Source organism: Neophocaena asiaeorientalis, unplaced genomic scaffold (genome assembly GCF_003031525.2).
Source record: "Neophocaena asiaeorientalis asiaeorientalis breed wild unplaced genomic scaffold, Neophocaena_asiaeorientalis_V1.1 scaffold743, whole genome shotgun sequence".
NCBI lineage: Eukaryota > Metazoa > Chordata > Mammalia > Artiodactyla > Phocoenidae > Neophocaena > Neophocaena asiaeorientalis.
Genome location: NW_020174055.1, coordinates 873,958 through 897,870, shown reverse-complemented (window position 1 = coordinate 897,870; position 23,913 = coordinate 873,958). Strand labels below are relative to the sequence as shown.

At 41.9% G+C, this 23,913-nt stretch overlaps 1 non-coding gene across 1 annotated transcript; it reads left to right on the top strand.

Moving 5' to 3' along the window:
* The first annotated feature begins 18,130 nt into the window (after positions 1 to 18,130).
* Positions 18,131 to 18,234, top strand: LOC112405780 (U6 spliceosomal RNA). The gene has a single exon (XR_003004425.1). It is a non-coding gene; the product is annotated as a U6 spliceosomal RNA (small nuclear RNA).
* Positions 18,235 to 23,913: the final 5,679 nt, after the last annotated feature.

Genomic DNA, 23,913 nt, shown 5'->3' with positions numbered 1-23,913 from the left:
TACACATAGAAGAGCCTCTATCAGCAAATGAAAATCTGCATTTATTTAGATTTCTAAAGCCTTTCAATGCTTTTATTCTTTTTAATGTTTTATTTAAAAATTTTTCTTATTAGAGTACAGTTGATTTGCAGTGTTGTGTAAGTTTCAGGTTACAGCACAGTGATTCAGTCATATGTATATTTATATATGCATATATCTCCTTTTTCAGATTCCTTTCTCATATAGGTTATTGCAAAACATTGAGTATAGTTCCCTATGCTATACAGCAGGTCCTTGTTTCAGTTTTTTCTGTTGCTTTTCAAATATGATTGTTGGAGGAGGTTCCTGATGACGTAGGACAGCATTCTGTTTTCAGGTTTTGCATTTTCTGTTTGATGTGACGAAGCTGCTGCATCTACCTTTCCCTTCTTTTTTCCTTACTTTATTTCTTTCCTAGTTACACTGTTCAAGCTTTTTTTTTTTTTAATTATTAACGTTTGCTCCAACCTCTTTTTCAAATTGTGTGTGTGCGTGTAGTTTTGACCTTTTCAAGGATCTTCTTATGGTAGGCACTATTGTTCAATTCGAGAGTGCAATTCAGGAGGCGGGGACAGTATTTGTATTGAGTTTTGAGAGTCCAGAGTAACACAGGCACCATCCAGAAATGAAATGGGTTGTCCTGGACTGGTGTGCGCTGGTCTTTTGAAAACACGGGTACAGAAATGCTATTTCCCAAGCCTGGTGTGGGATCGATTTCCCAGGGGGAGGGTGCAGACAGAGAAGAGAAAGGAGCCCACAGTGGGGCCCTGGGCACTGGAAAGTTCATAGGTTGAGAGAGGCAGAGCCAAAAAAGAAAACCCAGGGTTCCTAGCTCAGGGGTGAGGCGTGTGCTAGGATGTTAAAGCGTAGAGTCATCCGTAGAGAGGATGTTTGAAGCCATGGGGTGAATGGAAAGACTTAGGACAGCAATTAGTTAGACACAGTGACTAACAGCCCCCAGATCTCAGGGGCGTCACCTGCAAGGTCTGTGTCACAGGTCTGCCGTGCTGGGAGCCTGCTCCACGTCACCCTCACGCTGATAGAGCCGCGGCCGTCTAGAAGGTCACCAGGCATGGCAGCGGGAATAAGAGAAGGACTGACAATGAGATGCATCCACCCAGAATGACACCTGTCACTTCTCCTCATGTGTCTCTGACCAAAGCAACTTATAAGTGCACACGTCACTTCTGGGGGCCAGGGATGCCCTTCTGCTTGGTGCCTGGGAACAGGAGAAACGCGGAGATTAGCGAGCAGGGTCCCTGCCTCCCGCAGCGCAGTTCTGCTCACCAAAGATCTGGCTCAGTTGTCTTCCCATGCAAATATCCAATGAATTGCTCCCGCTGAGAAAAATAAAGTCCCCTCAGCCTGAAGGTCAGGGATTCTGTGTGATTCCAGTCACCTTGTAAGAGCCAGATGCAGCTTCCCTGAGTCTGCAGACCCGTGGACTATAGAGACAAGTTAGCTGACACCACACAGCTGCACATGCAACTAAACACACACACACCCCTCCAACCACACAAACATTCACACAGTCACATGACCACACACACAGCACATACAACCCACACACACATAAGCATGCACACATATTGAAACACACACACATGCAACTACTAACACAGTCACACACACTCAACCACAGAACACATACAAAACCACACACACAACTACTAACACAATCATACACCCCTCACTCACGCAACATATCCACACACACTGAACCACACAACCACACACAGTCACACGACACACACCACACACGTAGCCCCCCCCACACATACAAAACTCACACACACACTCACATGTATAGAACCACACACACACACAAAACCACACGCACACAACTACTAACACAATCATACACCTCTCACACACAAACATATCCACACACACAACCACACAGCTGCACACACAACCATGCACACGCTAAACCACACACAGTCCCCTGACAGACCCACACGTTCACAACCCCCATACACACAAGCACACACCAGACATAGAACCACACACACAATCACATGTACGGACACACACACAACCACACAATCGCACACAGAACTACACACACATTCAACTTACTCTCAGTTCCTTGAAGCCCTCGCCTGCCCCACCACGGCTCCCACTACCCATTCCTTTTATCCTTAGGGCTGCATCAAAGGCATCTTTGTGTATGTGTGTGATAAACGTGACATTTTAAATCAGGGCTGAAAAGATGCACCACTTAACTGTGGGAACACATGGCCATCCAAGTGGAAGCAACTGCCTCGCTTGGCCTCTTACCACTTACAGACGTTAATTCCAGATGCGTTAGCGTGGGAGCATTTGGGGGAAATAACTGCAAGAACTATCCAAAGGAAATACCAGAGAATAGCATTTACTTGGGGGAAGAGTAGTCTAAGCAAGTCACAAAGCTCACCAAGCTCACAAGCCATACAAGAGATATAGTAGATTTCATTCCATTAAATTTTCAACTTCTGTAGATAAAAGTCATCATAAAAAATGAAAAGACAAACCAATCACGGGAAAGTAATTAAAAGTTGAATATCCATGATCCACAAAGAGTGCCTCAAATCAATAAGAAAATTAAACAAGTAAAATTAATCAGAGCATATACAGAAGAGATTCACAGAAGAAATACAAATGGTCCATATACCAGTGAAAAGTTCATCAATTCCATGAGTAATCATGGAAATGCAAATTAAGGAAATAAAGAAAAGCAAAAACAAAGTCTGAGGTACCACATTTTGTTCAGCAGGTTGGCAAATATTTAAAAGAGTAAAGACACTCAGTCTTGGTGTGGGTGCCGGGGGCCAAGCCTTCACGTGGTTAGTGGGTGGTGGTATATAAACGGGGCTGTGATTCATGATGGGTCATTTATCTGTCTAAATATCTATCTAAATGTAACATCTAATTCCATTTTGACCCAGCAAGCCCGCTTACAGGAATTTTTCCTGCAGCCGTTTCTGCCCATGCAGGCAAAGGTAGCTAGACAAGGCCCTGATCCTTGCCTCTTTTCCCACCCGCTCTTGTTCTCCCGCATCCTTTGTCTTCCATTTACCCATCACCCTCCCGACTTCACCCCCACGGGCCTGCCTCCCATGGTAGGCTTCACTGTCCTGGTAAGTGCTGAGGTGCTTCTGGGAACCACTGACCATCAACATCTTCCCTGCCCTCTTTCCAACCACTCTGCTGTCAAGGGGCACCGGGATTGGAGTCACAGCTACCAGGACAGTCAGGCGAGGCATCCAGAACTTTCCTTTTTGACAGCCAGTTGAAAGCCCTGGGTCCTGTAAGATGAGGCGTGGACAAGGTCCTGCTGGGGTCCTTTTGCCCGAGCATCCTGCAGCCCCAGTGTTGCCCCCCAGCAGCCTGGCACCAGCAGTGCTGGCGGCCCCTGACACGCTCTTGACTGATCTCCTCTGCAGTCAGGAGTGGACCCCAGTGCAGGAAGAGTTTTGTTTTTGCCCCACATAATTGATTTTATTTTTACATGATCACATGCAATTTAAGTGATTAAGAAATAATAATAGGGCTTCCCTGGTGGCACAGTGGTTGAGAGTCCGACTGCCGATGCAGGGGACACGGGTTCGTGCCCCGGTCTGGGAGGATCCCACATGCCGCGGAGCTGCTGGGCCCGTGAGCCATGGCCACTGGGCCTGCGCGTCCAGAGCCTGTGCTCCGCAATGGGAGAGGCCACAACAGTGAGAGGCCCGCGTACCGCAAAAAAAAAAAAATAATAATAATAATAATAACCACAAGGAATGACAAGGAACAGGTTCTGAGAAGAGTATAATTCTCTGTAACACAGTTTAACTCTCTGGTGTCCTCGTGCTCCCTGGCTGGTGGCAGCCGGGCCAGTTCTGGTCACTCTCCCTGGGCCACAGCTGCCCCCTTTGCAGGCTGCCTTCAAGCCGGCATTCCCACACCTTGTCCCACCATGGCCTTCAGGGCCACCGCTCCGTGCAGACTGTCACTCCGTGCCACGTGGCTATGCGTTTGCTAAGTTGAAAGTGCATTCATTCAGAAGCAGGTCTGCGTGCCTGCAATTTCCATCCAGGGAGCACTTTGGGGGCCAGCTAGTGGACATCCAGGAGGAGCTGCCCGTGTTCCAGGAAATCCAGGAACATCCTCCAAGAAACCTTGGGTAACAGCCACAGGATACATACTCATTGTGGGGCCCAGGACAGCCCAGATTTTCTCGAAATGGGAGTTATGTCAGCCTCAGAAACGTCACAGCCGTTTCGGGGTTGCTGAAATAGAAGCGACTCATGGTGTTTTTGGTGCCACCCTCTCCCTGCCCATCAGACTCCACCTCCACACCCTCCCCCGCTTCCTGTCGGGTGGTTCTGGGTGAAGCACTTTCTCCCCTCCCTCTGTTGATCTCAGAGGGACTGCAGGGCATTTTGCAGCCCCATGGCACGTCTGGGCTCAATGCCCAGCATCCGTGCAAGGGACCATGAGGTTTTGCCACAGGCTGAGGCCAGCCTCTGTGCTGGTGGAACTTCCCTTCATCTACCATTTACACACGTGATCCCACCTCTTCTCAGTTATCTATTCATTCACTCAGTCAGCTGGTCAACAGATTTTTGCTGAGCACCTCCTTCATGTCAGATGCTGTACTAGGAGTGGGGAATCTGATGACAAAGACACAGGTCCTAACCTCAGGGAGCCTCGGCGTCAATGCGGAGGCTGATGGGCAGAGCGTTTGCCTTCAACTTGGGACACGGACAAGCTGTGTACAGCAGCTGTCACTGGGCTTTGTGACTTCTCAATGGCCTCCGTTAATTTAAGGGAGAATTTTAATTGTATGGGTAGAAAATGGAAACTAAGTAATGATCACAAGGATAGAAAAATCATTAGTTTGTTGGACAGAGTAATTAATGTCTTTCCCAAATGATGCTGGAGAAAATGAGTTAGGTTTTTTTAATCGATTTCAACTTTTGTTCTTGAAAAATGCTGTAAAAGGCTAACGGTGGCTGAAGACTGTGAGGCAGGAGAGTATGAAAGGGATATTGATGGAACGGGAACACCAGAGCGGAAGGAGCAGCCTGAGGCCGCTTACTTTGCACAGGACAGAATTCAAAGCCTAAAGGCTCCACGTTCTTACAAAACATGCATGTGAAGCAGCATCGCCTTTGACTTTGCCAGAACTTAATGATACTGTTCTAGCACTTTCTCCCCCATTGTAAAACCATCTCATTTTGTACTGTCATACTGCATCCTGATTATCTCAAGAGAACACACAGGCACATACACACACGTGAGCATGCATACGCCACACGCACTGATTATATAGAAACAAATAGCGACTTTATTGGATATGATACAGATGGAACTTACTTTAAAATGTGGGTGAATCACCCGACTCCCTATCTGCAAGTGTCTTGTCAGTAACTTTAAACACTTCCAAAACTCCTTTTTTTTTTATAGAATGTTTAATTAATCTACCATTAATATTATTACCATTTACATTTTTATTAAGCCTTTACAGGGAGCAGATACATTTCTTAATTAGTCTCTGGGTACAAAATGTTTTAGCATTTAAACTTAAAAGCAAAAAAGAACAAATAAGTCTGATTGTTTCTAACCTGATGCTGTTGGATTTCCTTTGCTTAGAGATGAACAATCCCTTGACAGTTTTCCAAACTGACTTAAGAGTGAAGAACAGCCTAAGGCCACCAGTTTTTCTTTCTATGTAGAAAACGTGCCATAGATTTTCCATGATAGGATACACTAGACGTCCTGAAAACTGCTCCTCTAGGTAGAAGAGCTGAAGAACAAATAAGAAACATCCTTGGAAATATAGAACTCATTGCATTTCAATTTGATTTTTAAAATATGTATTGTGTACCTGTTTTGTGCCAGGCACTGTGTATTAATGAATAGACAAACAAACTCCATGTCCTCGTGGAAATTACATTTTAATGAGAGCAGTAGACAATAAATACAACATGTATGTGTGCAATATATGTGATCAAAGCTGCAGAGAACAAATAAAGCAGAGAAGGGGGATTTGAAGCAGTGAGGACCCACAGTGAACATTTAGGGAAGGAGGTCTGGGAAGGCTTCACCAAGAGCTGATTGTGAAGATCTGGAGGAGGAGAGGAGGGAGCCGGGAGGCTTGGGCTCGGGATGTCCAGGAAGAGGGGAGATGGGCAAGGCCTGCAGCTGGTGAGTGCTGGCATTTTCAGGGAACAGCCAGGAGGGGATGGGAGGGGAGAGACTGGGGGGACAGGGTGTGGAAGCAGAGGGGATCAGAGGGGAGCGCCATGTCATTCAAAACATTGCCAGGTGTGGTAGGACTTTGGCTTTTCCTCTGAGTAAGATGGGATGAGGGTCCTGGGCAGGGGGACTTGATCCAGCTTAGGTTTAACAGAATCCCTGTGGCTGCTATGTTGAAACTAGATGTGTGTGTTTCGGGGCAGGGAGATTGTCTATCAGGAGGCGGTAAGGAAGGTATTCGAGCTCCATCAGAGCATGTGTCCCTTCTTGCCCACAACACCTTCTCCTGGTGCTAATGCTGGTGTGTTTGCAAGTTTGCTAGCCCTTCCTTCCAGCCATGTCAGTTTCTGTGAAGGTCCTGCCCACTGTCACTTCCTGCATCATATCATCCTGTATCATTGCTACTGCATCTCAACAACATGATCTCCTTTTAGACCACAGAATAAAGGTGTTAATACAGACTGCATTATTGAAATAATTAAGCAATATTTTAAAAATTGGTAGGTCAGAGTAGTTACCAGTAAACCTTTCTAAGCCTTTTTCTCTGGTTGTTTCTTTGAGTTTCTGACTAAAAAAAAAGATGTTTTCATTTTCATAATTTTTTTTTACAATTATGTAACTTCTTTACAAACCAGTATGAACCACAATAATGTATTTGAGTCTCACTCCACCACTAGAACGTAGGCGGTGTCTGTGTCTTAGTGTACCCTCTGTGTGCAACACGCTGCTGAATTAGGAGGGACTCAATATAATTTTGTTGAATGAAAATATCAATAGTTATGTATTCTTCAAGGAAGAGTCACTTTAGATTTTAACAAAAGGGGGAAGTGCTCAGATGTAAAGCAGAGGAATGTGTTGAATGGTTAGTTCCCTTTTTAATTTTCATTTATTTCTTCAGCATGCTTTTACTGAGCAGCTATTACATGCCCTGAACTTTGCTAGGTCCTGGGGATTCAAAGCAGGCAAGTTCCCAGAACTTAAATTCTCCAGAGAGAGCATACACAGGATGGATGGACAGATGGACAGGTGGATGGATGGATGGATGGATGGGCAATGTTATTACAGATTATGATCGTGCTACAGAAGAAGTAATTGGTCCTGCAATAAAATGAGGGGGAGGGTAGTTTAGACAGGGAAGTCAAAGAAGTCTTCTCAGCAGGAGTGAAATTGAAGCAGACACGTGCAATAAAGGGAGGAGGAGGGGAAGCGCTGTGAAAGCTCTTCTGACAAAGTCAATCACAAGTGCAAGAAGGGGTGAAGAAATCAACTCGCGTGTTTGGGGATGGATGGGAGGCTCAGCCTGAAGTGCTGACCTAGGAGAGCCTGGAGCCAGGTGAGCCTGCAGAGGTGGGCATGGCCACAAGTTGCAGAACCAAAAGAAACCATGAAGGCTTAAAAGTTTGGGTTTTATTTTAGTGCAGTACTGCTAGGATTCAGGCAGAGAAAGCCATGACATAAATTCATCTTTTCAAGTTCTTTCTGGCTGTGTGGAGAAGGGATTGGAGGAAGGGGCCGACTGGTTTGCTGATGTGATTAAAAGCATTCAAACCGAGTGAAACGATCAATAGCATACTAGCAAATGTCCAGCTACATGCCAGTAAGGCTGTTTTTCAAAAACGTGTGCAGACAAAAGTTGGAGAAGCCCTTCATGAGCCTATTTATTAACTTTACGTAGAGTTCTTTTATGGTCCATAGATCCTTATTGCCCATCCTCTTTATTGAAGTGTAATACACCTACAGAAAAACTCCCATCAGAATGAGTGATAAAATGCAAATATCGCTTCATAATCACCTCTCGGACCAAAGAATAGCGCATTACCTGCAGCCATTCTGCCCCCTTGTGTTTTTTCCTCACCCTGCTTCCTTTTTCCTCTACCCACTCTCTCCACTGTCCTGACCTCTAACCTGTAGATTATTTTTGCTTATTTTTAAACTTCATGTGATGAGTCAAATAGTATGTCTGTTGTGTGTACCACTGGGTCATTCGTTCATACTCTGCTGCTAACATGCTATTTGTCCATGTGTGAATATACACCCATGTACCCATTCTACCATCGTTTATCATTGGGGTTGCTTCTAGTTCTCTATGAGTAATGCTGCTGTGGAAATACCTTCCCTATGTTTTGGTATACATGTATACATCTTCGTTGGAAATATACCAAGGTCTGAAATTGCTGGTCATACTGTATATGTATGATACTGTATATGTATGATATACAGTATGTATATATATTGTATACGAATGATCAGCTTTTGGTAGATCCTGCTGTTGCAGGAGAGGGAGATGTCACATCCTGGGACCTGCAGGAGTCCTTATGACCACCAAGTTCTTGGCTTCACGCAGGAAAGAGTGAGCCAGAGCAAAGGGAAAGCAAGTTGATTTATAGAGATACACACTCCATAGGCAGAATGCAGACTGTCTCAGAAAGTGAGAGTGGCCCCAGGGCATGGGGTTGTAGGTTTTTATGGGTTAAGTAATTTCATAGGCTAACAAGTGGGAGGAATATTCTTGCTATTTTGGGGTAGGGTGGGGATTTCCCAGGAGTTGAGCCACTGCCTAGTTTTTGCCTTTTATGGTCCTCCTCGGAACTGTCGTGGCTTTAAGGGGGAGTGATCTTTAGTATTACATTGAAGGTATAATGAGCTAAAGGTCAATGGCTGGACTCTTCTCAAAGACACCTTGGTTTCAGCCGGTTCCAGCCTATCACATCCCAACAGCTGCGCCCCTTCTTCATTATCTAGTGTCTGTGTCCTGCCCCTTTTCCTCCTGTCTCACTGCTAAGTAATTTTCCAAAGTCGTTGAACCAATTACACTCTCATCAGCCCCATAGGAGGGCTCCAGTTGCTTCACATCTTCATCAATGGTATTTTCTGTTTTACTAATTTTAGTCAACCAGTGGTATCTAATTGCAATTTTAATTTATCTGATAACTAATGAGGTTGAGCAAATTGTCATTGATTCTTGGCCATTCAGATGTCCTCTTGTAAAGTGTATGTTCAGGTATCTTTTCATTTTTCTGTTGCATTTAACTATTTCTTATTAACTTCTTCTGTATATTTTCTGAATACCAGCCCTTTCTTGATTATATGGACTTCAATGATCTTTTCTCTCAGTGTAGTTTGCCTTTTTACCCTCTTAATAATGTTTTTGAGCAAAAAGAAGTTCTTAATGTTATGTATCTGTTTTATCACTTTTTTTTAATAGTTGGTAGTTTGGCATCCTGTTTCAGAAATCTTTGCCCATCCCAAGTTTAGGAAGGTGTCCTATATTACTTTCTAGAAGTTTTATCGTTTTGCCCTTTGCATTCAGAAATACTATCAATGTGGACTTGGTTTTTCTGTATGCTGTGAAATAGGGATCAAGATACATGTGCTCATATGGCCATCCCATTGACTCAGCACTTTTCCTGTGGAAACAAATCTCTCAAATACTCTATTACATCATTTCAGTCAAGTATGACCTCCTTTGTAAAGCCGCCTGTAACAGGATGTCAATATTTAAGTTTAGACACAGGTGTGGAAGTGTGGCAGCTACTGCATCCCAAAGTGAGGCGCCGGGCCAAGGTTCACAAGCTGGGAAGGAAATGAGCTAGAATCACTCCCTTGGTTTTTGGACTTCTCAGGCTGATCAGGGATCCAAGGAAGGAATCAGGTGTGGGAGAAGGGGTTCTGTGACGGGAAGTGTTTGCAAAGGCCATTAGAATGCAGGTGTCAGCCCCTTTGTCTAATGGGGGAATGAGGAAGTGCCTGCCTCTCACTCAAGGCCCTTAGGCTGAAGATCAGTGGGGACACTGGAGAACAAGGGGCCATCTCTTGGTTGGCAGCAGAGTGGACCAGGGTCCGGGCCTCACCTGGGCATCTATGGGGTGAGGAAAGAGATCAACCCACCTTCCTGGAGGCTGTGTTGGTCGCACTGGGCCCTTTTATTGGGGCCACTTGGAGGGGCGGAAGCACCCCAACAACAAGAAACCAGAGATGTTCGTCAGATTCCTAAGAAAGCTGAAGTTGCTACACGCTACCATTAGAGCAGGCATGTGGCGACTTAGGTCAAGAAAACTGCAGGTGACCCCATGTTGGGAATCTCCGAGGAGCAAATAAAAACGCCCACAAGGGCAAGTGAGCCTTCAACATCTGCCAGGCCTGGGGCACAGGATAGGGTGTGCAGTACCCTCCTTCTGCCTCTAAACAGCAAAAGATGCCAGGCCTGGCCCCTTAACAGCAGGTGGGAGCCCCAACCATGGGCCAGAGGGGAAGGCTGACCTTAAATGCATCCTGAGAGATTAACACCAGGAGAACAGAGGACAGTCCATTTGTGATTCAGGTTGTGTTTGTAAATCAGGGGGTGAGGGGATAGCCAGTTTCTCACCCAGTGGAAGGAACACCCCTTCTGAGTTCCCCCAACTGAATATATTTAAAGAGGTCAGACGGAGGTAAGAATTAAGTTGTATTTTGATTATATCCCCCAAGTCGTGCTCATTCAGTTTCCTGGAGTGTTTACCTGGGCAGGTAGCTAGCTCCCTAATCAGCACTGCCTGAGGCCAAGGTGCCTGAGTACAGGGCCTGTCACACCTGCGTGGCACGGGCCTCCTGTAAACCCACAAGAGCCTTCAGGGCAGGACCCCACCTTGTGCCCTGGGGCAGAGCTGTGCTCTTTGCTGCACAGTTGCTTGCATTTGTAGGCGCTCAAGCAACCTTTGCCAAAGAAGTGGATAGAGAAACAGTAACCAGCTGCTGAGGGAGGGAGGAAAAATCCTCTTTCAGGCCGCTGTCCTGGTATGTGAATTCCCAGCCACTCACAACTTACCCACAGGGAGAGCCTTAAAGAATGCAAGTGGCGCATCTTAATCGGAGATGACACAAACAAAATGCATTATTTATCCTTTATTTCTAGTTATCTCAAATGTGCATTATGTTCCTGGAACCTCAGCGCAAACCATGGGATCAGCTCTCAAACTTAAAACCAGGGGCATTTTGTATGTTTGCTAGGGAGCAAAATATCTTGCTCTAAGAGGCATTAAGGAGGTAAAGCATTTCTCATTCTTGAGTTTGTTCTTTCCCCTTTTTCAAGACTCTGAAGGTTTTACAGATATCATCGTGCAATATAGAATTTATTCCCCCTGGAGAGTCAGGTGGCTTCAAGGTGATTTATATCAAGTGAGGCTTAAAGAATTATGGAGAGTGGTGATAAGAATTAAGGTAAGGGGAACAGTATGGAAGTTCCTTTAAAAACTAAAAATAGAGCTACCATATGATCCTGCAATCCAACTCCTGGGCATATGTCCAGAGAAAACTCTAATTTTAAAAGATACATGCATAGTTCACTGCAGCACTGTTTACAATAGTCAGGACATGGAAGCAACCTAAATGTCCATTGACAAATGAATGGATAAAGAAGATGTGGTACATATATACAATGGAATTACTCAGCCATAAAAAAGAATTAAGTAATGCCATTTGCAGCAACATGGATGGACCTAGAGATTATCATACTAAGTGAAGTAAGTCAGAGAAAGACAAATATCATGTGATATCACTTATATGTGGAATCTAAAATATGACACAGCTGAACTTATCTATGAAAGAGAAACTCACAGACATAGAAAACAAATTTATGGTTACCAGAGGGGAAAGGGGGGTGGAGGTAGGGATAAATTAGGAGGTTGGGATTAACATATACACACTACTCCATATAAAATAGGTAACCAACAAGGACCTACTGTATAGCATAGGAAACTATAGTCAATATTTTGTAATAACCTCTAAGGCAAAATAATCTAAAAAGCAGTATATATATATTGGGTGGACCAAATTTGGTTTCTTCCAGAAGATGGCTCTAGTAGCACTTAGTTATCTTTAACTTCATTCAAAACAATTTTGTTAGATTACATGTGACAGCTGTCATATCAGCGTGCATTTAAAAAAAATCAAAATTGATGAATTTTTGTGTAGACATTTTAATATTGAAGATGGAAGGAAAAAGCAACATTTTCAGCATATTATGCTTTATTATTTCAAGAAAGGTAAAAACACAACTGAAATGCACAAAAAGATTTGTGCAGCATATGGAGAAGGTGCTGTGACTGATCGAACATGTCAAAAGTGGTTTGCGAAGTTTTGTACTGGAGATTTCTCACTGGACAGTGCTCCACGGTTGGGTAGACCAGTTGATAGTGATCAAATCAAAACAATAATTGAGAACAATCAATGTTATACCACGTGGGAGATAGCCAACATACTCAAAATATCCAAATCAAATGTTGAAAATCATTTGCACCAGCTTAGTTATGTGAATCGCTTTAATGTTTGGGTTCCACGTAAGTTAGACGAAAAAATCCTTCTTAACCATATTTCCACATGCAGTTCTCTACTGAAACATAATGAAAACATTTCGGTTTTAAAACAAATTGTGATGGGCGATGAAAAGTTGACACTGTACAATAATGTGTAACGGAAGAGATCATGGGGCAAGCGAAATGAACCACCACCAACCACACCAAAGGCTGGTCTTCATCCAAAGAAGGTGATGTTGTGTATATGGTGGGATTGGAAGGGAGTCCTCTATTATGAGCTCCTTCTGGAAAACCAAACCATTAATTCCAACAAGTACTGCTCCCAGTTAGACCAACAGAAAGCAGCACTCGACAAAAAGCATCCAGGATTAGTCAATAGAAAACCCATAATCTTCCATCAGGATAACACAAGACCACATGTTTCTTTGATGACCTGGCAAAAACTGTTACAGCTTGGCTGGGAAGTTCTGATTCATCCACCTTATTCACCAGACATTGCACCTTCAGATTTCCATTTTATTTCAGTCTTTATAAAATTCTCTTAATGGAAAAAAATTTCAATTCCCTGGAAGACTGTAAAAGGCACCTGGAACAGTTTTTTGCTCAAAAAGATAAAAAGTTTGGGGAAGATGGAATAATGAGGCTGCCTGGAAAATGGGAGAAGGTAGTGGAACAAAAGGGTGAATACGTTGTTCAATAAAGTTCTCCGTGAAAATGAAAAATGTGTCTTTTATTTTTACTTAAAAAACCAAAGGCACTTTTTGGTCCACCCAATTTATATGTATATATAACTGAACTGCTGTGCTGTGTACCCAATACTAACAACGATACTATACTATCAACTGTAGTTGATATTGTAAATCAACTATATACTTCAATAAAAAATAAAATAAATAAATAAAATAGAAAGAAATAAAGGTAAGGCAAGAGAGAGAGGGAAAGAAAGGAAGGAAAACAATTTTGAGCAGGGATTTAGGACCAGGTGATGTGGTTTAAAGCACAGGGAAAAAAGTGAGGTGCTGGGACCCAACATATTATAGCCAGAAGCACTGGCTGCTGCCCTGGGGAGCTGCTCCATGGGAGTGGAGGGAAAGCAATGACATCACTCTGGGCTACACCCTGATGTAGTAACTGAGAGCCTGCCGCCCACTTCACTTCCCCTTTAAGTCCAGGGCCTGCTGGATAATCTGCCTTCTTCATCCTTCACACCTTTTTAGGTTGGAATGTTTCCCATTACTGGTTTGGGAAATCAAGCTTTCATCAGCTCACAAACCAATCAATTAACAAGGTTTAGCATAAGGCTCATTCCCTCACTGCCCTTTCTCGTTCTGTTTTGGTCACAGTAACACTCCCCTCCTGTGTGTGCCCTTGACTAAACTACAATCAGAATGGGAAGAAACTCGGTGCCCCCAGACTCAGACCTAGACCTCTGTTGACTGGAAAAAAAAATGCACAAGCTAAAAGTTGAGAATTATGTTTTATTTGGTGAACAGAACTGAGGACTAAAGCCTGGGAGGCCGCCTCTCAGGTAGCTCTGAGGAATGGCTCTGAAGAGGGAAGGGAGGAGCCAGGACATATAGGAGTTCTTGCAACAAAGACCAGGTGGTCAGAACATCAGAAGATTACTGTTAATTAAAGAAAACCAGATATCTCAAGTTAAGGAATTCAGCGCTTTTCTGTATATGGGAAGATGCAAGAGTCTGGGCTCACTGAAATCATTCCTTTGATCTGCACCTCAGCTCCCTGGGGCCAGTATCCTGTGTTTTCTCATCCTGAGTCCCCTCAGGGTGTACCATCAGGGGTGGCTGCAGTGACTGACTGCTTGATGTCAGGCATCCTGTTTCCATCCTAAGTTCCCTCAGGGCTTACAACCCCGGGGAGGCTGTAATGTGATGGCTTGATGGCTGCAACATCCTCTGTTTCCTGATATGGCAGGCAACATTTTTCCTTTCACACCTCGCTTAACCACCCCTGTTGCTGCAGTGCCCGGGGGTCTCACCCTGCATGTGGGCTTCATTCCCTGGGACAGGCTGCTGACTTCCTTCACACTCTGTAAACCAAGCTGGGAGTTGGTTCCATCTCTCTCAGTATTCTGAAGGGTCCCCTTTAACTCAGGATTTGATGAAGCAACCCAAAAGTCTTGTTGTGAAGAATGGAGCCACATGGTATAGAAAGGGAGGTTGAGTATGTGAAGTTTGACAGTCATAACCTCAAGGACAAATGATTGGGTTGGCCAAGAAGTTTGTTTGGGTTTTTCCTAAGATCTTATGGAAAAACCCAAAAGAACTTCTTGGCCAATCCAATACTTTAAAATATAGTGAATTAATAGATAATTTGAGGCATAGTAAAGCAACAGATCAGCAGATGACTGCCATTGGAAAGATAGTTTGTGACTCAGAGTTACCTGGAGGAGGGGGCACGCCACACCACAGGGGGCCACAGGGGGAAGCACCAGGAAGTCAGAAGGCAGAGGGAGTGAGGAGAAAATGTGGGCAAGAGCCATTACTGTGGTTTCCATGGGAAGGACCAGGCCAGGCAGGGTAAGCAGGCTTAGGATTGGCTGGTCTGAATAGTTTCAGTAGGTTCAGGGCCCTAGGGGGTGTCCCTAGTTATCGGGTTGCTGGCCCTGGGGTGATTAGGGCAGCAGGGACAGTGGCCTGGAGTGTGAAACCCCAGCAGAGTCTGTAGCTGGGGATGTGGGCTCTGAATTGGTTGGTTTGTATAGGAAGGGACATTTTTGAGGATGGGTTCTTTACCACCTCTAGGAATTGGCCCTGGGAGAGGCTGTTTCTCCAGGATCAGCAAGGCCCCAAGTTGCCAGAGCATCAAATATAGGTAATAAAAGATGGTTCATCCACAAATGCAACTCCTTTGCAGTGCCAGCTCATTTGGGGGTGGTGGGAGTGAAGCCAAATCCAGCCTCTGTACCCCAACACCAAATTAATCTTGGAGACAGAGTTTTGGGTGGAGTAGAAAATAATAGCTTTATTGCTTTGCCAGGCAAAGGGGGCCACAGAGGGCTAATGCCCTCAAAACTGTGTGTCCTGACCTGGAGGGGGTAGTGAGAAGTTTTATAGTAATGGTTCAAAGAAGGCGTAATCAGCTCATGGACATTCTTCTGATTGGTTGGTGGGGAGATCAACCTTCTGGTTCCAACCAGTCTGGTGTCTATGTGCTTGTGGGCAGCATATAGTTAACTTCCAGCTGGTGGGGGTTTCAGTATCTGCAAAACAGCTCAAAGATATTGTTATGTATATCCCTTGAGGGGAAACCAGGACCCTACCCCAAGGCTGCACTATTGTTTCTCGAATGATACTCCCTTGTCTCTGCATCCCCTCCCTTCCCTCTGCATCCCCTCCCTTCCCTGATTAGCAACTGTTTGAACCTGCCTCTTGGAACTCAGAGAAGGTCATGGAGGCTGAATGAAGCCTATTTCCTGTAATCAAGAAATGGGGGACACCGAAAGGCTTTTGTGCCCAGGAGCCCCACAGGGTCCTGCTTGGTTTCGGGGGAAGTGCAGTACTGACCGGACATGTGGTCCCGTGATTATGGTGACCCCTCCTTCCCAAAGGAGATGGAACCGCTGAGGTGGGGTACCTCTGCCCTGCTGGCTACACCCTTCTGTACTGGAGTGTTGGCCACTTGCTGGCCCTCTCCTGTATGTCACACGTCTCCAGAGGAGCTCCTGGCAGCTTAACCCTGCCTGGCACTGCACTACCATAGGAAACTCACTTAAAAGGCATTGTGGAACCCGTGATTTGGGCACTGAGAACCTCCAAGGACAGCCTGTCCACTCCACCCAGCAGTCCTCTGGAGCAGATGCCATAACTGCAAAGATAGGCTCAAGTTCAAATTTAAGTGCTTCAAGTAGGCACGGCTGACTCCTTCTGTCCCTATTGGTGATGCCCTGGTGCAGGCAGTGCTGAAAGGTTGGTTTGAATCCCTTCCCCTCTCTGTTCAGCAACAGGGAAGGTCCCATGTCTGCACACCTTGACCTTGGTCCCTTTTAGGTGTCCCTCTCTGTGGTCTTCTCTGGATTACACCCACAAACCTCTCTGGGCACAGGGCCTGGGTGTTGCTGTTTAATCATCTTGAGCCCCATTTACATACTGGCTGCAGTAGCAGTGATGGTTCTAAACATAAAAGCCTTTATTTTACTTTTTTATTTTTTCATTAATTAGCTCTAATTGTTGGCTCTTTCAATTTAATTTTTATTTTGTATTGGAGTATAGCTCATTTCCAATGTTGTGTTAGTTTCAGGTGTATAGCAAAGTGATTCAGTTATACATATATCCATTGTTTTTTTTGGATTCTTGTCCCATATAGGTCATTACAGAATATTGAGTAGAGTTCCCTGTGCTCTACAGTAGGTCCTTGTTAGTTATTTTATGTATAATAGTGTGGCTATGTTAATCCCAAACTCCTAATTTATCCCTCCCCGCCCGCCCCCTTCCCGTTTGGTAACCATACATTTGTTTTCTAAGTCTGTTTCTGTTTTGTAAATAAGTTCATTTTTGTCATATTTTAGATTCCACATATAAGTGATATAGATATTTGTCTTTCTGTGTCTGACTTACTTCACTTAGTATGATAATCTCTAGGTCCATCCATGTTGCTGCAAGTGGCATTATTTCATTCTTCTTAATGGCTGAGCAATATTCCATTGTATATATGTACCACCTCTCCTTTATCCATTCATCTGTCAATGGGCATTTAGGTTGCTTCCATGTCTTGGCTATTGTAAATAGTGCCACAGTGAACACTGGGGTGCGTGTATCTTTTCAAATTATGGTTTTCTCCGGATATATGCCCAGGAGTGGGATTGCTGGCTCATATGGTAGCTCTATTTTTAGTTTTTTAAGGAACCTCCATACTGTTCTCCATAGTGGCTGTACTACTTTACATTCCCACCAACAGTGTAGGAGGATTCCCTTTTCTCCACACCCTCTCTGGCATTTATTGTTTGTAGACTTTTTGATGATGGCCATTCTGACTACTGTGAAGTGATACCTCATTGTAGTTTTGATTTGCATTCCTCTAATAATTAGCAGTATTGAGCATCTATTCATGTGCTTTTTGGCCATCTGTTCGTCTTCTTTGGAGCCTTTCTTTATATCTAGTCTCTTCAGGGCTTTAGCCCATGCTCCAACTGTAATGTTTTTCTTATAGTGTTGAATTATGAGAGTTCTTTATATATTCTAGATATGAGTCTTTTGTCAGGTATGTGGTTTACAAGTATTTTCTCCCAGTATTTTCTCTGTAGCTTGTCATTTTATCTTCTTAATATTAAGGGTCTTTCTCAGACCAAAAAGGTTTAAATTTTGATGAAGTCCAATTTATTGATTTTGCTTTTGATGTTGCCAAGCCCCAGGTCCCAATGATTTTTCTCCTATGTCTTCTAAAGATTTTATAGGTTTGTTTTACATATAAATCTATGCTCCATTGACTTAATTTTTGCATAAAATGTGAGGTTGAGGGGTTTTTGCTTATTTTGTTGTCTTTTTGCTGATGGATATCCAATTTGCAAACATATCCATTTTTTGAAAAGACTCTCCTTCCTCCATTGAATTACCTTTTCACCTTTATCAAAAGTCAGTTGGCCAGCACTCACTTTGGTAGCACTAAAATTGGAGCGATTCAGAGAAAATTACCATGGGCCCTGTGCACAGATGACATGCAAATTTGTGAAATATTTCATATTTTTTTTAATGTTACTGAATTGTAAGCTTAAAAACAGTTAAAATGGCAAATTTGGTTATCATTTTATTATTTCATTTTCTCTTTTATTTATTAGTTATTTTATTTTTTTATTTTAATTATGGGATAAATTAGGAGTTTGGGATTAACATGTGCACACCACTACATGTAAAATAGATAACCAACAAGGACCTATTGTATAGCACGGGGAACTATACTCAATATTGTGTAGAATTGGTATTAATTCTTCTTTAAATGTGTGGTAGTAACCTTTAAACTTCTTCAGGAACAAAGTGAGCCTGGAGATTTCTCTTTGGGGAGATTTGAAATTACAAATGAAATTTATTTAATAGTTATAGGAATATTCGAATTATCTCCTTCATTTTGAGTAAGTTGTGGTAGCTTGTGCTTTTCAAAGAATTGGTCCATTTCATCTAAGTGACCAAGTTTATGTGTATAGAGTTGTTTTTAATATCCCCTTATTATGCTTTTGGTGTCTGAGAATCTGTGGCAATATTTCATTTCATTCTTGTTATAGGTAATTTATGTCTTCTTTTTTTTGTCAGTCTTGCTAGAGTCTTGCCAATTTTATTGATATTTTCAAAGAACCAGCTTTTTGTTTCATTGATTTCTCTCTATTGTTGTGCTCTTTTCAATTCCATTGACTTCTATTATATTTATTATTTTCTTCCTTTTGCTGGCTGTGGGTTTATTTTGTTAGTTTCATAAACCAAGAGCTTAGATTATTAAGTGGAGATTTTTACTCTTTTCTAATGTAAGCATTTAGTGCTGTAAATTTCCCTCTCAGCAGTGTGTTAGCTGTGTCTTACAAATTTTGATACGTTGTATTTTAGCGTTCTTTTAATTCATTTTTTTAAAACTACTCTTCAGACTTCCTCTTTGACCCATGGATTATTTACAAGTGTGTTGTTCAGTTTTCCAAGTGTTTGGATATTTTCCTTTTATCTTTCTATTATTGACTTCCAATTTTGATTCCATTGTGATTAGAGAACACCTTCTGTATAAGTCCAATTATTTGAATTTTAGTGGTTTCTCTAGGTGTTGCATTATGTATACATAACTTACCACAGTCTACTAGTATTGATATTTTACCAGCTTGAATGAAATGTAGATACTTTACCACCGTTTAAGTCCCTTTACTGTCTCCTATTTATAATTATTTAAAATATTTCCTCTATATAGAACTTTGAGAAGTACATCAAGCAGTGTTATAATTTTTGCTTTAACTATCAAAAATAATTTAGAAAAGGAGAAGAAAAATTTCATATATCACTCAAATTTTTGTTTTTTCCAGTGTTTTTTCCTCCATTCCTGATGTTCTGAGATCCCTTCTTTTATCATTTCTTCCCATTTTAAGAACTTTCTTAGCTATTCTTTTAAGGTAGGTCTGCTAGTGACAAATTCTCTTAGATTTCCTTCCTCTGATAATGCCCTAATTCTCCCTTCATTCTTGATGGATACATTTACTGATACAGAATTCTGGGTTCACTGTTCTTTTCTTTCAGCACTTGAAAAATGTTATTCCACTTGCTTCTTGTCTTTATGGTTTCAGATGAGAAATCCATTCACTTGAATTATACTCCCCTATAGGTAAGATGTCATTTCTCTTACTCTGCTTTCAAGGTTTTTTCTTTGTCTTTAATTTTCAGGAATTTGATTATTTTGTGTTTGGCATAGATTTCTTTCGATTTATAATGTTTCAGGTTTGCTCAACTTCTTAAATCTGCAGATTTATGTCTTTTGCCAAATTGGGGAAATTTTCAGACACTATTTCTTCAAATACTTTTTCACCACCAGGTTTTTTTTTTTCTACTCTATCTTGTCCTGGAACTAGAGATTCACCTTGTTAAATTATTTCATTCCATTCTTACAAGCTGGGTGTGCTTGAGAGGAGCCATATTGTTCTAATCCATACCTTGTGTTGTCCTGAGACTGAAGACTTCACTCACTCACCAATACCTTGCAGCAAGTATGAGGGTCACATGTCTTCATCTGAGGTCCTGTTTCATTTGCATGCTTTCTCATTTTAAACCCTATCTCCCCATGTTAATTAGATCAAAGAAGTAAACAAAGGATTTTATAGGGATAACTATACATCCTTTATTTTTGATCAGAATTTTGCTATCACAAATGATGCTGGGGGCACAGGATGGGGAGAGCCTTTTATATACAGCTTTTTTTTCTGTACTAGAACTCTTTACTTTTGTAAGATAATATCTTAATAGTGTCATTCAAGGGATGTGTGCATTTTAATGTTTAGCCTATGCTGGCACATTCTTTTACAATTTACACTCCCACCAGTAATGTGTGAGATGCACATCTTCACCACCACTGGAAATTAGAGTTTTTTGTTGTTATTGTTTTGCAAATCTCATCAGATTAGTAAACAAAAGTATTGTGTTTTGCTTTGCATTTCCTTGATTGCTTGTGAGGTGTGTTAGGTGGTGTATTCTTTCATACTCTCATCAGCTGTCCCCAATCCCTCTTTTACAAGAATGGGTTTTGCCCATTATCCTCTATGACTGTTGTTCTTTTCTTCCTTCAGTTTTATTGAGATATAATTGACATACAACACTGTATAAGTTTCAGGTATGCATCATAATGATTTGACTTATATATATTGTGAAATGATTACCACAATTCATTTAGTTAACATTCAGCACCTCACACAGATAAAAGTATCATCCTTGTGGCGAGAACTCTTAGGATCTACTCTCAACAACTTTCAAATATATCATACATTACAACCTCAGTAATTATTTATCTTGTAACCAAAAGTTTGTACCTTCTAACCACCTTTCCCTAATCCTCCCACCCATCACCCCCAACTCCGGAAACCACAAATCTAATCGCTTTTTCTATGAGTTTGTTTGGGTTTCTTTGTTTGTTTGCTTTTTAGATTCTACATATAAGTGAGATCATACAGTATTTGTCTTTCTCCATCTGGGTAATTTCACTTAGCATAATGCCCTCAAGGTCCTAAGGTCCTTCTGTGTTGTCCCAATTGGCAGAATTTCTTTCTTTCTTATGGCTGAATAAAATTCCATTGTATATATTGTGAGGATGTGTGTGTGTGTGTGTATACACAACTAACAACTTCTTTGGACACTTAGTTATTTCCATGTCTTGGCTATTGTGTATAATGATGCTGTGAACATGGGGGTGCATATATCTCTTCAGCATAATGTTTTCATTTCTTTGGGATATATTCCCAGAAGTGGAATTTCTGGGTCATATGGTAGTTCTATTTTTAATTTTTTGAGGAACATCCATACTGCTTTCCATAGTGGCTGCACCAGTTTATAATTATGATTGTTGTTCTTTATCAACTATGTAAGCTCTTTGTACATCAGGAAGTCTAATTTTTGGGCTGAGTGTTGGAAATAATCTATCTAACTCTTTTTTACTTTGTGTATATTGTATTTTTATTTTGCCCTAGGAGAGCATGCCAAAGGCAACAGGTATGGAAGTATAAATTTTTAATAACGGACTTAAAATCTAACTAACGGAGAAATATACTATGTGCATAGATGGGGAAACTATATTTGAAGACATCAGTCCTTTTGACGTTAATATATAAATGCAATATACAGTTTCAATCAGTACCTTAGATTTTTGTTGTAGCTGAGCCCAAACCCATAAATATTGGCAAGAGATGCTTGGAAAAGAATAGTAAGAGGAGAGTTGTGTCATATCCTAAAAGTATTATGTAACTATACTAGTCCAAATAGTATAGTATTGACACAAAATGAAAAATAATAAAAATCACTGAAAGAGATGGGCAATTTTAAGAAACAGATTGAAGCATAGATGTATTTTAACTCAATGGGAAAAGATGGCATATTTAATAAATATCTTGCCCTAATCGATGTTGTTGGATGAATATAGAATTGGATGCCAACAATATGCCTTATAGAGGAATAAATTTCAGATGGGTTTTAAATCTGAATGTTGGGTAAAAAGTCACATCATACAAATAAATATTAGGAAGGCTATCCAGAAAGGCCCTCTTAAGTCAGACAGAAATCCCAGAATGATAAAGAAATAGATTGGCAGATTTGGCTACATGATAAGCCTTTAGCATATTTTCTTTTGGTCTTTTATATCTGCACTTTTACATTCTTGAGGTGATGCTATATATGGTTTTCTTGTAACTTTTTTTACTTCCTTGTTGTTTCCCCATGGCATTTAAAACTTCAAAAATTCAATTTCAGTGTCTCAATATTCTATTTTATGCATGTGCTCTCATTTATTTAGAAGTTAAAGTTTTTGAACAAAAGTCACAATTCCTTGAAATTATGTTTCAAAACTAGAAAACACATTCTATAACCTCTTGAATTGAAATTTGACATAGAAGACACATGGCATCCAGGGGTGCCAACTCTTAGGATGAGGCAGTTGGGTGCCATATGCCAAACTAGATCCTGTGCTCTCACACTCCTGTGGGAAAACAATGTTTAATGAGTTGTTAGCATCATTTGTTATAAATAAGGAAGAAAATTACTAGGCCCTCTCTCTATACCGTACCTACAGATAAGTAGAAGCTGGAGTACACTATCCCAAGGACCAGGTGCTGATTACAGATATGTGGAAATTAATGTGTGAAATCAACAAGGTATCCAGGAGATTTTCCTCCGATAGTACCCTAAGAATTTTTAGGAGTTTTAAGAGGAAGAATAAAAATTTGATTCTGGGGACTTTGCTGGTGGCGCAGTGGTTAAGAATCTGCCTGCCAGTGCAGAGGACACGAGTTCCATCCCTGGCCCAGGAAGATCCCACATGCCACAGAGGAACTAAGCCCAGGTGCCACAACTACGGAGCCTGTGCTCTAGATCCCATGAGCTGCAACTACTGAGACCGTGTGCCAAAATTGCTGAAGCCCGCACACCTAGCGCCTGTGCTCTGCAACAAGAGAAGCCACCACAATGAGAAGCCTGCGCACTGCAACAAAGAGTAGCCCCCTGCTCGCTGCAACTAGAGAAAGCCCACACACAGCAACAAAGACCCAACGCAGCCAAAAGTAAATAAAATAAATAAATTTATTTTAAAAATTTGATTCTTCAAAATTATGGCAGTGATGTCCAAGTAACATAATGTTCTGGGACAGATGACCAGAAGGAAGGAGGGCAGCTTGAAGTGGTGTTACTACAGGTGAGTGTAGGTTCCTACTTCATTTTCTCTCTGGATAGAGTTTTTGTGGGGAGATGCTAGACATCATACATCTGAATTTTTGCAGTGCACTTAGTAAAGATGTAGCATAATGTAACTAAATTAAATAAAAACACACACAAACAACAAACAAAAAACTGCACTCAGGAGATTTGGGTTCAAATCCCTAAACTGTCAACTACCTGTTGTTAATCGTGGAGAAGTCACTTTACCTCTGAGATCAAGTTTTCTATTTGTAAAATGAAGGTGTTGGATTTTAGGTTACTTCTAGGGTTCCCTCAAGCTATAACTTTCTGCTCTTGTAAATGCCTCATGGCAGTCCTATGATAATGATGGAAAAATGTAACCTTGATTTACCATTGCCATGACCAAAGAACACATTTTCTGTTAGTGATTTAGTTAAGCCTAGAAATGGGTCTTTAGTAGTTTGCTATGAGGCCATGTTTTCCTTCCTGTCTAGCTGTTTCATAAATGCTATGGAGCAGGGGTGGGCAAA